The sequence below is a fragment of the Rhinolophus sinicus genome, chromosome 5 (genome assembly GCF_057876585.1).
Source record: "Rhinolophus sinicus isolate RSI-liver-muscle chromosome 5, RSI-T2T, whole genome shotgun sequence".
Taxonomy (NCBI): Eukaryota; Metazoa; Chordata; class Mammalia; order Chiroptera; family Rhinolophidae; genus Rhinolophus; species Rhinolophus sinicus.
Window position 1 is genome coordinate 70509957 of NC_142505.1, and position 14743 is coordinate 70524699.

A 14743-nucleotide genomic window follows, 5' to 3' on the forward strand; every position below is an offset into this window, starting at 1 on the left:
AACTTGAATTTTTTTTACAATTTAGAAAGAGTTCATGCTCTGAACATAAGACAGACCTTGGATTGAAACCATGAGAAGTAAAAGCAATATTTTAAATCAATGTTGTGTCTATTTTCCCCCTTCCCTCCTCCCAACGTCCCCATTCCCCATGGAGACCTAGAAACTCAGCTCAACAAGATCAAAGAAAGGAGAAAAGATTAACACAATAATTACTGAGCAATGTGTGTGAAGTGGAACTTTTGGTTAGCCACCTACAATTCCTTTTGGAAGAGAGAGGGGTGTAAGTAAGTTTAGTTGAAACACACACAACATTTGGTCAAGCCTGTCCTGGCTAAGTCGCCTGAGCATCCTGGTGACCCTGTGCGAAGGTGTCCATGTGACAGGGCTGATGGCTCTCTTGAGAGGACTGTCTTGTGGAAGGGTCAGGCGGAGGGCAGGACTAGCGCTTCTGGTGAAATGGCAGGGGAGAGGAATTCTGGCTCACTCCAAGTAGGAAATGTCTTACCAGAGGCTGTCTGACAGGGCACTGAGTTCCCCTCCCTGGAGATTTGCAGCAGAATCGAGACGGCAGCAGGTCCGAAGCTATAGAAGCAGCATAGCACTGAGCAGGCAATCATAGGCCTGACCGTCCACACTCAAGCCAGCCCTTCCTGCTAAGGGCTTCTGTAGCTTCCCCTCACCTATCAAACTGGGGAAATAATCCCTCTCGCTCCTCCTCAGAATAATGTGGTGACAAAAACTGACAACACAACAGCCTGGACACTTCACATAATATAAGCACTATACAAATATAGCACAACTCCGTGGTACTTAAAAGTGTTTTGAAGCACTCACAGGTCTCCCAGGTAGGATGAGGGCTGCAGTGTCATCCTGGGACCACACATACCTGAAGGACTGCTGTGATCCCGGTGCCTAAGCAACAACTGGCACCAGGAATTACTGGGCGAAGCTGGGAGAGGTGACATGCCCTTCCTGAAATCTGGAACTTCTAAAGTAAAAGCCTGGCCTCAAGGGCACTGCCCCCACCCATCAGACCAAAGGAGAAGGAACAGCTCAGGACCTGTGACTCTACCCAAACCTGCCTGCCCAACCTTCAGGCCACTGGGGGGACTCAGGGATTCCTATGACAAAGAAGAAAAGGGGGGGGGGAGAAACTGAGTCCTAAATACATGATTTTCAGCTTGCAAATGACCTTAGTTATTGCTGCCAGCCCCCAATGAATGTGAGGCCCAGATGTTTACCCAGCTAGTGAAAGGCAAAGAGATGCCAGAAGCCAAGCGTCCTGCTCCTCACCCAGGTCACATACCCCACTGTCTATCAAAATTTCCAACACCTCTCCTTTCTCCCAACACCTTCTCCTGTGTTGTCACTGAGAAAAGCAGGCATCTGGGCACAGGTAAACTGGAGTTCCAGGAAGGAATGGGCAGGAGGTAGGAAGGTAACTCTGAGCAACAGGTCTTCTTTAAGGGGGAACAGAGTCTATGAAAATATAAAGGGCTAAGAGATGGTAGTCTGAAAAAACTGTCATCTTAAAGAGCAAAAGAGGAGACTAGGATATAGCACAGGAAGGAAAGCTCCAGCACTCACTCCAAAAAATGGAGCTTCATCTCCTAACCAGACACTCGACCCTTGAGCCTTTGAGCCTTTTATTTTCCTCCACACTCTGGAAGACTCTTGCCACGCTGACTGGAGAGCCCTAAGAGCGAGAATCCCTCAGTCTAAGTCCTCTTTAGACCCATATACCTTTCCACAACTTGATCCCAGGTACTGTTTAATTGCATCAGGATGAGACAAATGCAGGGCAGGCTTTAATTAAGGCCATTCAAGGTTTTGCCAGCACAGTAATTCAATGAAAAAACAGAGCTTTTCTCTATGTAACAATTATATGAGCACATCAAGCAATGTCAGTGTTACTGTTTTATACATACACAACCCTGGACACTTTTCGAAATCTATCATTTCCTTTGCCCTTTGTGATAACCTGTGAAGGACCTGGAAAGCTAGTTATCCCCATGTTACAGGAGAAGAGAACATGGCAGAGATTAACCAATGTATACTAAGAAAGTAAGAGTTAGAACATAAATCCTACTAATGCCCAATTCTGTTTTCTACTCCTCTGCTCTTCCCATGAGGTCTCATGGTCTAAGCTTCCTTTTAGGAGGAGAGGCAACTTAGGAGGTTATCTAGACCACCCTCCTCAAGGCAGTTCTACTCAGCTCCTCAAAACACAACAGCCTGCCTCTGGCTGGGGTTATCCATTCCAGTGTCTTAGTTTAGCTCCACTGACTTGGAATCCTATTACCTCACTGTTAGAAAGGCCCTTAAGGCAATCTAATCCAACCTCTTTTCAGAGGGCTGAATTCTTTTCATGTTCTCCTTGGCCTAACCTCACAAACTGCCACTGCTCGCTACCAGGTCCCCCTTCCTGGGTGAGGAGTAGCTAGGAACAAGTCTGCACAAGGAGAAGGTGAAGGATTGATGAAGCTTCCTGTGTACCCACCAGGGTAAGGGTTCTCATCGGGGTACTCCTGAACGGCAGTATCCCCACACTTGCCCCACTCAACACTTTCTGCATAGGAGCAGCAAGACACCAAGTGGGAAATGAGACAGGAACCTTACCTTTCTTCTCTTCTCTCAGCTGCTCCCCTGAGATCATCAAACCCCCATCCAGTACACCATTTCCAAAATTGAGAATCCCAAATCAGAGACACCAAACAAAGTGCAGCTTCTTTCCTCTTATCCAGGTCCAAAGTCCATGGTTGAGTGGACTCTGAGGGGGAGGAGTCTGGGGGGGAAGGGGTATGTCCAGGCCCCTCCCCCCCCACTGCAGGCTTCAGTGTCCCCCCCAGGGGTCTGTTACATCCCTTCATTCAGCTGGCTTATTAAGCCCAGAGTCTGGTGTTGGGTGGGTCCCAGGTACTATCCCATCTCTTGCTCAGGAAGGGGAAGTCATCCACTGTGAGGACTGGCTCTGTTGTCTTCTGCGGGGCTCATGAGAAGAAACAGGCCTGAGAACCCGCATGGCCCAGGAGGCTGATTTCTGTGTTAACCTGTGGAATATTTCAACATTATGGCACTCTCTATTATATACTCAAATGGATTCCTAAGACCCCCTATCTAAATTAGACCCCTTTACTATGCTCTATCATGCAAAATCCTTCCTTAAACAACTCCACAAAGTTATACAAAGTACCTGTTTCACTCATATACTGCCCTCCCAAAACACAGCCACCTCATCAATATGTATATACATACATGGGTCAGGATAAAGGAATGATTGCATCTATTCCCACAACAGAAAAGTAACCAAAAGCACTGACGGTGTGTGAAGACTGTCTTCTAAGAAATGTGGAAAAGAACATCCTCCTCCGGTCCTCTTGTCTTGTTAGTGCCACACACTAATCGCCCTACGTCTCCCAAGCTTCTTAGGGTGGGCAATGTTATAATCGTCTACCTCTCCCCAACGGAGCTAAACCCATTCCAAACCTAGATGTTGGCACCTTCCACATGCATTCTTTGCTCCATTCCTTTCACCTCCCCCTCAGCTTCCAAAACTGTGCCAGAGATGTAATTCCTAATCGTTGTCAAACTCCTTCCCCGGGGCCACTCCCGAGAACACGCTCCTGGAATGTCTGAGGCCCGAGTCCTGCCTGCAGTAGCCCCACAGTGTTCCAGTCCCTCAGTCCGGGAGTCCAGCCCTGTCACCCCCGCTTCTAACTTTATTACTCAACACACACACACACACACACACACACACACACACACACACACACACACACACACACACTTCCTGTAGGGGCGTGGCGTCCGCATGACACCCCTTCCACCCCCCGCCAAGAATTTAACTCCTCCCACCTTTCTCGGAAATGCAGTCATCTGTGTTCACCGGGGAAGGGGGTGACAGCGACTCTTCCTAGACTCTGACTCCCACTCCTCCGCCGCCCGGACAACCCTCGCCCAATCTGCCCGGGTATTTACCTGGGTTCCGCTCGCCCAGTCTCGGATGGGAGTCGCCGCGCGCCCCCGGCCGGAGTCCAGGCCCCAGGCCGGGTCCCCACTGCTGGCTTAGGCCCCACCCCCTCGACCCCCGGCGGCCCGGCCCTCCCCTCGCGCTCCTTCCCCCCACCATCCACAGCAGCCACTTCCGCCCGTCCTCCGGAAGTGAGCGCGCGACTGCTACCGCCTCCTCTCATCCCGCCTTATTCTACCCCACACGGGGGGCCCATCACCACCGCCACCAAGGGAGCACGGGATGTGGGTCCGCAGACTTGACGTTGTTCTACAGTCACTGTCCACAGGACTGAAGAGCAGGTGTGGGCAGGGCCGGATCTGGGTGAAAGCTGACCTGGGGGCCACACTTGCTGCCAGGCAAGAAGGGGAGGGGCAGAGAATGTGGTCGAGAGCGGGAGCGCGCGTCACGTCGAACCGCGCGGGAAGGAGTGCGCATGCGTCACGGTTTCTTGGCCTGTCGCGGGCGTTGATGCTTGGACTGCCTAGCCCCGCGGGACTTGGGCGGGGAGAGGGTGGGGCGAGGATTGCTGAAATGGGGGCGGAGCATGGGCGGGGCTGCCTGTTCCCTTTCCCTCCTTCCTATGGTTGCCTAGCAACCGTCCGCTTGCTGTGGGTTCTGGAAATGGCCGTGGCTGTTCGCCTTTGCCCACGGCGTTCTCCCACCGAAAAACAATTCAAAAAGCACTAAGGCCTGTGTTCACTCTTCTTGTGTTGAGAGCTCTGTGGCAGTGCCAGAGAAAGTTGTTTTCTTCTGTTCATCGCTTTTTCTCGCTGTGGCAGGACCTTCCTCGGGTGTAAAAAGAGGGTGAGAATACTCAAAATGAATGCCCCTCCCTCGCCCCAGGACAGCCCTTCGTTGTGCACGCACTGTGCGAAGCACGTTGGGGAGCACAGTTACCATCCCTTGAGCAGCAGAGAGGTGTGCCCGCAGTTAAGTGGCCAGAAAGTGAGAGGGGGTGGACGGGAACCTCCCAATCGGGGTTGGTGATTACGTCTGAAACACTAGCCAATAGTGCCACCATTGCATGCCACCTGAGACTTGTCTCCTCCAAAGAAACGTTTGCTGTCCCTCAAACACTGGACTTGCAAATTCCAAAATTACCCTGGTTGCTTTTTTCTAAATATATTGTGCTGACTTGCTCTTGACTTCACGTCGAATCTTAAAGGAATTACTACTAATTTTTGGAGTTCAGATGTCATCTATTTAATGAAATGTTCTAGAATCATGCGAGGACTATGGATGGATTTACAGACTGTTTTTTCCCCCCTTTTGAAAACTGGAACCTAGACTCCACTCTTCTGGCATATCTTCTGTGATGTTGTGATTTATAATAAATATATATTTGGTCGTTCCCCCGCCCCCTTCTACTTTCTGGCACAGAGCTCATGAAATTACCCTTGGAATTTCCTAAGTGTTAAGAGCCCTAGGAGCAGTTTTAGTTCTAATATTTGGTCTTAACTGTTGTTCCTGACACAGGGCTCCTGAAACCCTTATAATTTCTAGGTGATAGGAGTGTCTTTTGTTGTAATGAGGTAATTGAGTGGGCTCCTGGATGGCTCCTGGATGAGGGCTGGTCACCAGAAAGACGAAGCCATGATGAGAAGCTTGTATTTTTCAGCCCTGCCCTCCCCCCCTTTCTCTTGAGAAGGGAGAAGGGCAGAAAATGGAGTCCAATCAATCATGCCTGGTGATGCAGCCTCTGTTAAAATCCTGATAGTGTGGGGTTTGGAGAGCTTCCAGGTCAGTGAACACATCCACTTACTAGGAGGGTGATGCACCCCAACTCCACTGGGTAGGATCTTCCTGTGCTCAGGACCCTCCTAGACCTCGCCCTTATGTACCTCTTCATTTGGCTGTTCATCTGTATCTTTTATCCTTTGATAAACTGATGATATAAGTAAGTGTTTCCCTGAGTTCTGTGAGCTGTTCTAGCAAATCCAAGGAGGAAGGGGTCATGGGAACCTCGGATTTGTATCCAAGTTAGACAGAGGTTATGGGTAACCTGGAATCTACTATCTTGCGATTGGCTTCTGAAGGGGGGTAGTCTCTTGGGACTGAACTCTTACCCTGTGGGATCTGACGCTGTCTCCAAGTAGATGGTGTCAGAATTGAGTTAAATTGTAGGACATCCAGATGGTGTCACAGAGAATTGATTGGTGGGGGGAAAACCCACATATTTGATGTCAAAAGTGAAGTATTCTGTAGGAGGAGTAAGGGAGGAAAGACTGGGTTTCCCTAGTAAATATATTGATCTGACTTGTTCTTGACTTCAAGTTGAATCCAAGAGGAGCTCCTACTAATTTCTGGAGTTCATATGTCATCCGTTTAATGACGTGGAGTTTTGCCAGGACTGTGAATGGATTTGCAGCTTCTTTCCCACTGACACACACACACACACACACACACACACACCTTTAGGAAACTGGAGCTTAGGCTCCAATCTTCTGGTGTATCTTCTATCCCCGTGATTTCTCTAGATTACTAGCAATGACTAACTTGCATATTTTCAGTACTGGGAATGTAATAGTTGTTGCGTCAGAAGTCTTGAAATTATATTTTTATTGAGAAAGACGTCATCGTTAGAAACTGTCGAACAAACTTAGAGTTTGGAGCCTTTGGCTAAAAAATAAATGATAGATTTATTCAAGGGTCTTAGAGTTTGCACACAGAAAACACAACTAGGCCAAAACCCAGAAGTGTTCTGAAGAAGAAAGAAAAGAGTTCTTACAGTAAAACATGCATTCCTGAGAATAATCCGCCCTGCGTTCTTAAAAAAGTTTTAAGTTGGTCCAGGCGGGTTATCAGTCAGATGTCAGGCTGTCTGGATGATGGATGTCAGGTGATTTAGAGGATGGGTGCCAGGAGGTCTGGTCACATCTGGTGGCCTCGATAATGGGTGTCAAGTGGCCTGGATATGTGAGTTCTTCTGGGGATAATAGAAGGTTATCTGGGAGTCTGGTGTATGTCCAGAGGTATATCCAGGCATTGACACAGGCCTGGAAAGTTCAAAAAGTTTTTGTTTTGTTTTTTTAAGATTTTATTGGGGAAGGGGAACAGGACTATATTGGGGAACAGTGTGTTCCAGTACTTTTTTCCAAGTCAAGTTGTTGTCCTTTCAATCTTAGTTGTGGAGGGTGCCGTTCAGCTTCAAGTTGTTGTCCTTTCAGTCTTAGTTGTGGAGGGCGCAGCTCAGCTCCAGGTCCAGTTGCCATTGCTAGTTGCAGGGGGCACAGCCCACCATCCCTTGTGGGAGTCCAACCAGCAACCTTGTGGTTGAGAGGATGCGCTCCAACCAACTGAGCCATCCAGGAGGCAGCTCAGCTCAAGGTGCTGTGTTTAATCATAGTTGCAGGGGGCGGAGCCCACCATCTCTTGCGGAACTCGAGGAATTGAACCGGCAACCTTATGGTTGAGAGCCCACTGGCCCATGTGGGAATCGAACCGGCAGCCTTCAGAGTTAGGAGCATGGAGCTCTAACTGCCTGAGCCACCGGGCTGGCCCTCAAAAAGTTTTAAGTTCCCAGGCTACTTAAAACAAGAATAGAGTCTTTCTTCATGCCTCAACCTTCAATTCATACTGTTAATAATTTTAGCAGCTTGATTAAAGTGATTCCATTTTATGTATTCCCTATCTTCACTCTTTCCTCAAAACATTCTGCAAACAAAGTTTCTATTGCTACTACATTGAAACATAACAGGGCCACAAGTAAATTCCTGATCCTTCCCCAACCCCAAACCCACTCCACCTTGCTGTCTTTCTCATCCTAATTAATAGCAACTCTGCTTCACTTACTCAGGCCCAAACCCCAAGAGCCATCCTCGTGCTCCTTTCTCCCATCCTCTACCTAATCTGCCTGGAAATCCTGTTGGCTCTACTTTCAAACTATGTCTAGGATCCTACACCTCATCATGCCCACAGCCACTTCTGGACAACTAGATCTCTCTGCCTGCCCCACCGAATAGCCTAGTCTCCACACAGCAGAGGAATCCTGGCATTTCTGAGCTCAGAACCCCATAGGAGCTCCCCACTTCACTTGGAATAAAAAGCCAAAGTTCTTACAGTAGTCTACAGAGCCCAACACTGATTAACTAGCCTGCTTACCTCTGACTTGCTCTCCTGTTGCTTACGCTGCCTTAGCCATGCTGCCTCCACTGCTGTTTCTCGAACCCACCTTGGGGCTTTTGCACTGGCTGTTCCCTCTCATTATATAGCTCATCCAGATATTTACATAACTCACTCCCTCACATCTTTTCTCAAATGTCACCTTCTCAGTGAGGCTTTCCTGGAGCAACCTATTTAACCCTGCCCTCATCCACAGCACTGCCTGTCTCCCTTACCCTGCTCCATTTTTTCCACTCACTTATCAACTCCTAACACATTTATTACGTTTACTACCTACTATCTATCTCCCCCTGCTGGAGTGTGAGTTCCACGAGCAGAGGTGTATTTGGCTGTTTGATACCTTGCTGACTCCCAAGTGCCTAGAACAGGGCCATGTTCGTGGCCCATAGTAGGTGTTCAACAAACATCTGTGGAATAAATGAATGAATGAATGAACTTGAACAACTATTTTGATGATAAAATGTTCCCAGCAAGGCCTCCCTCATGTGCGGATGCATGAACATAGTTATGAGCATAGTGTACTTGTTTTGCAGTATGATTTTTATCATCATACTATGGATACTGTCCATGTTTCTAATTATTTTCATAGTTATAACCTTTTTTGCTTTTTAAATGTACTTAGGTTTTTGCATGCTTGTTATAACAAATCCAACAATACAGCATTGTGTAAAGAAAAAGCTATCTTCTCTCCTCCTCTAATCCCACCCTGCTGAAGGAAGCTATAATACTTTTAAATTTAGTGGATACGTATCCCTCCAAATATTTTCTATATACACACATATACATATATTACAGGTACAAATTTCACAGCTCAAGACAGGTATGCCTGAATTGTAACTTTATTTTCTATAACTCAAGTCAGTTTCTATTTTAGGCCTCATTCCCTCTGATGACAAAAACTAAATCAAGTTAATTCAAGGTAAATTGTAGCACTTACAATTTGCTTCTTTATTATCATATATAGTTTAATTCCAGTGAATTCAGAATTTACCAATGCCCTTTCTTTTTTCCTTTCACCTTCACATAATTACTTATAAAAGAAATGGACATTCATTATAGGAAAATATTAAACCATAAATAAGGGAAATGAAAAAATAAAAACCATCTGTAAACCCAGCAGCTAGAAATAATCAAGGCTTCCAGATTTATTCTGTTCGTATATATTTTGGGGATCATATTTTAACTAGCTTTTATTGCTTAATATATTGCAAACATTTTTCCATGTTACAAAATATACTTCTACAGCATTTTTAATGACTGTGTGGTATCCCATTATGCAAAAGTACCATAATTATTGTCCTTGTTTTTGTATATTTGGGTTGTTTCCAACTTTTCACTTTTGCAGAATCACTTGTAGCTAATTCTCTGTGCCCATCCCTAATTATTTCCTCACAATAAAATTCTGGAACTGATATTCAAAGGTGCACTCATCATTGAAGGCTTTCTTTTTAATTTTAATTTTATTGGGGAATATTGGGGAACAGTGTGTTTCTCCAGGACTCATCAGCTCCAAGTTGTCCCTCAGTCTAGTTGTGGAGGGCGCAGCTCAGCTCCAAAGTCCAGTCACTGTTTTTCAATCTTTAGTTGCAGAGGGCACAGCCCACCATCCCATGCGGGTACTGAACCAGCAACTTTACTGTTAAGAGCTTGCACTCTAACCAACTGAGCCATCCGGCTGCCCCTTTGAAGGCTTTTGATGCATGCTATCAGCAGACCTGCAGAAAGATGGCACTGCTTTGACATCTGCAGCAGGAAGGTCCTTTTATCCACACCCTGCCAGCACTGTCTTAATCATTCTTTGTCATCTTTGTTAATCCGATAGAACAGTGGTTTTGTTTGCATTGCTGGTTTAAGTTGCATTTCATTAATTACTAGTAAAGTTTAACCTCTTCTTAGGCAACATTTTGTGTTGCCTACTCTTATCTTTTTTTTTTTTTTTTTTTTTTTTTTTTTTTTTTAAGATTTTATTGGGGAAGGGGAACAGGACTTTATTGGGGAACAGTGTGTACTTCCGGGACTTTTTCCAAGTCAACTTGTCCTTTCAATCTTAGTTGTGAAGGGCGCAGCTCAGCTCCAGGTCCAGTTGCCGTTGTTAGTTGCAGGGGGCGCAGCCCACCATCCCTTGTGGGAGTTGAGGAGTCAAACAGGCAACCCTGTGGTTGAGAACTGGCGCTCCAACCAACTGAGCCATCTGGCCACCCTGGAGCTGATTGACTTCATGCTAGTTGTGAAGGGTGCAGCTCGCTGGCCCATGTGGGAATCGAACCGGCAGCCCCATTGCCCAGAGCTCGCGCTCTAAACAACTGAGCCAGCCCTATTCGTCATATCTTATGCTCGTTTAGACTGTGTCATTTATTTGCAAGAACTCTTTGTAGAATATAAAAAAATAAAATATTGTTACCACTGTTGCAGATATTTTCCCAGTTTCTTACTTGCCTTTTAGTTATGTCTGTGCTCTTTAGACATTCCAGGAGTCCCTGCCACTAGGCCAGAAGTCTGATCTGTACATGCTCTGCCTTCCATTAAAGTTCAAATAAGTAGAGCTTTTTGTGTGAGTTACTCCACTTGGAGGACTAGCAGGCAGTCTCCTGGACCGTCAATTGGGATTGGGTGTGGCTAGGGGACTGTTTACACCAGGTAGGTCCTTCCTCCCCTGGAAGCCTCAGGTTTCTATCAGGAGTGACAGGGAAATGGTCTTTCTTCTGCCTTCTAAACCTCGGTTAAGGGCCAAATCTGATTGCATGGGAGGTAGATTTCCAACCTCTCCAACTAGAAAGAAGGTAGCCAGAGACCAAGGAGCTAACTAACAGTACCCCCTCCCCCCCCCCAAAGAAAGAATTGGAGCTTTCTTTCCCTTCTGATTTAGCAGCTATCTGTTCTGGCACCTGGTAGTAAGAGTCTTCCCTCACTGCCTTGATTTTCAGTGTGTTCTTGGCTACTTTCACAAATATATTTTTTAGATAATATATTTTTTCAGATAATATATTTTTCAAATGATAATTATTTTGAATTTGTTTTAAAAACTAGGCTCTCTTTTGTAATTTACTGGGCTTCTCCTTACTCTGGCAAGTATTCTTTGTACTGATTTTAGTCCAAAGTCTGAGAGGTACGAGAGGCAGTTTTAAATTTGCCATTTGTCACGTGCTCTTTTATCCTGGGATGTGTTTGAAAATCCTGACCCATAAGGAAACAGCCCACCCATTTTCTCCCTTTATCTTATTGTACCTCTTAGCAACTTCTGACACAGTTGCCTGTGCGCTTTTCTTTCCAGCGCTCTTGCCCACTTACCCCATGCCACCACCTCTTGGGTATCCTCCTCCCTTTCTGACCACTGCTTCTCAACCTTCCTATCTAGCTTTCCCTCCTCCCTCTTTTGCTCTACCCAACTTTCTAGGCAATCCCTAGAAGTCACCTGTCCTCCATTGTCATTTCTGTGCCAAAGACACCCAATAAGCCCCCCAGGCCCCTTCTCTCCTCTGTTCTCCAGGCACATATGCCCAGCTGCCTGCTTGACCTCTCCTCTTCCCCTCTCAGATAGATAACCTCCAATTCAAGAGTCCAAAGTTGAATTCGTAATATGCCCCCAGCTCCTCTCCCGCATTCCCCTTCTTGGCAAGTGGCTCCATCATCCAACCAATTGCTCGTGCCAGAAACCCAAAAGTCTTCCACAAAGTTCCTACATCCTGTCAGTCAACATACCCCACGAAGTTCACCTCCCAGTCATTTCGTGACTCTGTGCTCTTCTCTCCGTCTCTTCCCAAGCTGGCCAGGCATGGCATTCTTGTCCAGGTCATGGCAATTCGGGGGCATAAGACCCAAGCCTGGCCAACCAGCTTCTTCCCAGGATTTGCTGAATTCAGGGAAAGTTTCTCTCAGGTGGCAAACCTCAAGCACCAATGACAGTAGTTTCAGCCTTTCTATTTATAGGAGAGCTGAGCCAACCATAAAAGCCTTGAGTCTCACTTCCTCCAGATATGTTGGGCTTGCTCAGCCTTCTGACCTTTTGATATTAGCTGATGCTAAGGAGAAATCTGAAGCCAAGCTGGTGTTTTCCTTTGAAAGAAACTTGGGTTTTCCATTCTGGATGCATACGTAGGTTTTCTGTTATCTATGAAGTTCCGTAAACATTACCAGAATGGCTTAGTTGTATTAGCTTTTCCTGGACATGTTGTACCCTTTAAATCTGCAGATTCAAGTTCTATTTTATTCTAGTTCTGCCCCTTATTACAGTATTTCCTTTGGATATTTACTAAACCTCTCTGTGCCTTAGTTTTTTTTCATGCATACAGTAGGGATGCTAATAGTATTTAACCTTATTCAATTATTATGAGCATTAAATGAGATCATGCATGTCAGATGCTTAAAACTGCCCAGTAAGTGCTCGATAAAGGCCAGTGACTATTCTTAAGATTAATTCAGAAAAGTTTCAGTGTAGTACTCTTTTGACTTTTGCTTTTGCTTCATTTGTTCTATTCTCTTCCTTAGGAATACCAATATGTTGGTATTCATTTGACTATCTTCTATGTCCCTCATTTTTATGTCCTTGTTTCTGATGTTTCCAGGGAAATATCAGCTAATAACAATTCCATTCCCCCACTGTTTTCCTTAAATTTAAACTAAAGCTCTAACATTATACAGGTGTGTTTTTCCACCCTTCTAAAGTGTACAATTTGGTGGGGTTTTTTTTGTTTTGTTTTGTTTTTTTAGTATATTCACAGTGTGGTACAACCATCACCACCAATTCCGGAACCTTATCTCCCCAGAAAGAAGCTGCATACCCATTAGCAGTTACTCCCCATTCCTCCCTCCCCTGTCCCCTGGCAACCACTAACTGGCTTCCTGTCTCTATCAATTGGCCTATTCTGGACACTTCATATGAATGCAATAATACATTGTGCATCTGGCTTCCTTCACTTAGCATAGTTTTGAAAGTTCATCCATGTCATAGCATGTATCAACACCTCATTCCTTTTTTTGGCTGAATAACATTCCATTGTATGGATAGGCCACATTTTGTTTATTCATTCATCAATTGATGGATGCTTGAGTTGCTTCCACTGTACATCTGTTTTTGCCGATGTGATATAAGGAATGAATGAGGAGATGGGAGCACAGTCTCCACATAAAAGGCTACAAGACCCCGGATGAAGAAGGTATTTGAGGGGAATTTGTGTTTTCTGGAGGCAGTGGGTAGGGGCCAGTGCCATCTAAGATTTTGGGAAATCCCAGTGTTAAATAATATGTTAGCCTTAGTAGTATATACATAATTATCATACCATGTTTCTTCTCTATCAGGTGGAAACAGTCCCGGCCGTGGACCGGATCTTTCACCTTATCTTCTCACTCACTCTCACTTTGGCATGGTCAGTATGCTTTCCTGAAATGCCTTTCTCCTATGTGTCTCTCTTCATGTGTGATTCTGTAAGGGGCGGATGTTGGGAAAACACGTGAGATTATTCACAGGGCAGGAAGCCAAGGTTAGACTGTAACCAATAAGAACAACTGTTAGGAAGCCTGGAAGACCACAAAGAAAAATAATTGACAGGCCGGGGAAGTCCTGACTTAGTCGCAGGCACTGTAAGCTTAAATTCCGTCCTTTTTCTGACCTCTGTTCCTTAGCATAGGAAAAAACACACCCCTGGGCGGAGAGTTTTAATGCTAATGAAACGTGCAAGCATCAAGCTCTGTTAGACTACATAGGGCAACTGCACTTGCGCAGAGTAGTAGGCTTGCGAAACTAGGGGGCAGAAACCAGAAGCTATGGCTGCACAAGCAAGAGCACGGGGCTGGAAACGCTATGAAAGGCAGACTCAAAACCCAGAGGGGAATGCTCTCCAGCGCTCGGTGGGGGCTCTCGTGATGCATCAAGCTATCCTCCTCTAATAAAAATCTTTCCTTTCTTCTCTGACGACCTCTCACTTTGTTATTTCTCTCACGATTTCCCTCTTGGGAGAACTGAAAACCCACAAGTTCAGTAACAGTTCTTTAGTCATCATACCATTTTCTAAAATCTACTTGCTCCAGCAATTCCAGGAGGTGAGGGTGGACTTTTGGAACACTGAAGACAAATATCCCTACCCCCTTTTCATATTCCTTGTGGCTTAAAAATTTTTTTTTTGTCTTAGAGTTACACTGCAAATACAGGACTGAAGAGGATGTGACAAGCCCAGACATCACCACAGCTAAGGTGTAAAGCTGAAGAGTTTTTATAGATTTCATACGGAATCTGAGTAAAACCCAGAATATTAAGCAGAGACTTGGAATGAAGGTGGCCTGGTGGGTGGTGAACACTTGGGAATTTCAGTTCAGTCATGGAATAGAAGTTATTTAAGAACACTTAAAATTGTAACACTTTCTTGCCTCCTTTCACAATGCCTTGGTCTAGTGTCTGGTCTTCCATTATTTAATCTTTGTACTGTTATTTTAATCATTTTAATTTGGGGCATTTCTCCCCAACTAGATTATGAACTTCCTAAGGGAAGAGACCCTGTTAATTTTTTAAAACACTCATTCTACATTTGTTCAATTCAGTGAACATTTACCTGTGGGCTCAGCTCCTCGTCCTCTGATTCCCGTGGAGTTGGGAGATTCGGTTTCCTCTGCCAAGGT

General features: G+C 45.6%; 2 protein-coding genes across 19 annotated transcripts in view; one reads left to right on the plus strand and one right to left on the minus strand.

The window, feature by feature from the left end:
* Nucleotides 1–4339, minus strand: part of MGAT1 (alpha-1,3-mannosyl-glycoprotein 2-beta-N-acetylglucosaminyltransferase) — a 33204-nt gene extending 28865 nt beyond the window's left edge. For 4 of the 18 annotated variants that reach the window (XR_016021323.1, XR_016021318.1, XR_016021321.1 and 1 more), the window contains exons 1-2: nt 3979–4113; nt 2620–3050 (exon numbers count right to left, since the gene is read on the minus strand). The gene's annotated coding sequence lies outside the window, so the exon portion shown is untranslated. Of the gene's footprint in view, nt 1–505; nt 583–2619; nt 3051–3255; nt 3471–3500; nt 3716–3978 lie in introns of those variants that run through there. The other 14 variants (XR_016021328.1, XR_016021325.1, XR_016021319.1 and 11 more) reach the window with 9 other exon arrangements.
* LOC109437629 (uncharacterized) overlaps nt 4175–14743 on the plus strand; it is a 29284-nt gene continuing 18715 nt past the window's right edge. Inside the window, exons 1-4 of the mRNA XM_088798560.1 lie at nt 4175–4311; nt 13430–13497; nt 14260–14321; nt 14666–14741. The gene's annotated coding sequence lies outside the window, so the exon portion shown is untranslated. The remainder of the gene's footprint in view (nt 4312–13429; nt 13498–14259; nt 14322–14665; nt 14742–14743) is intronic.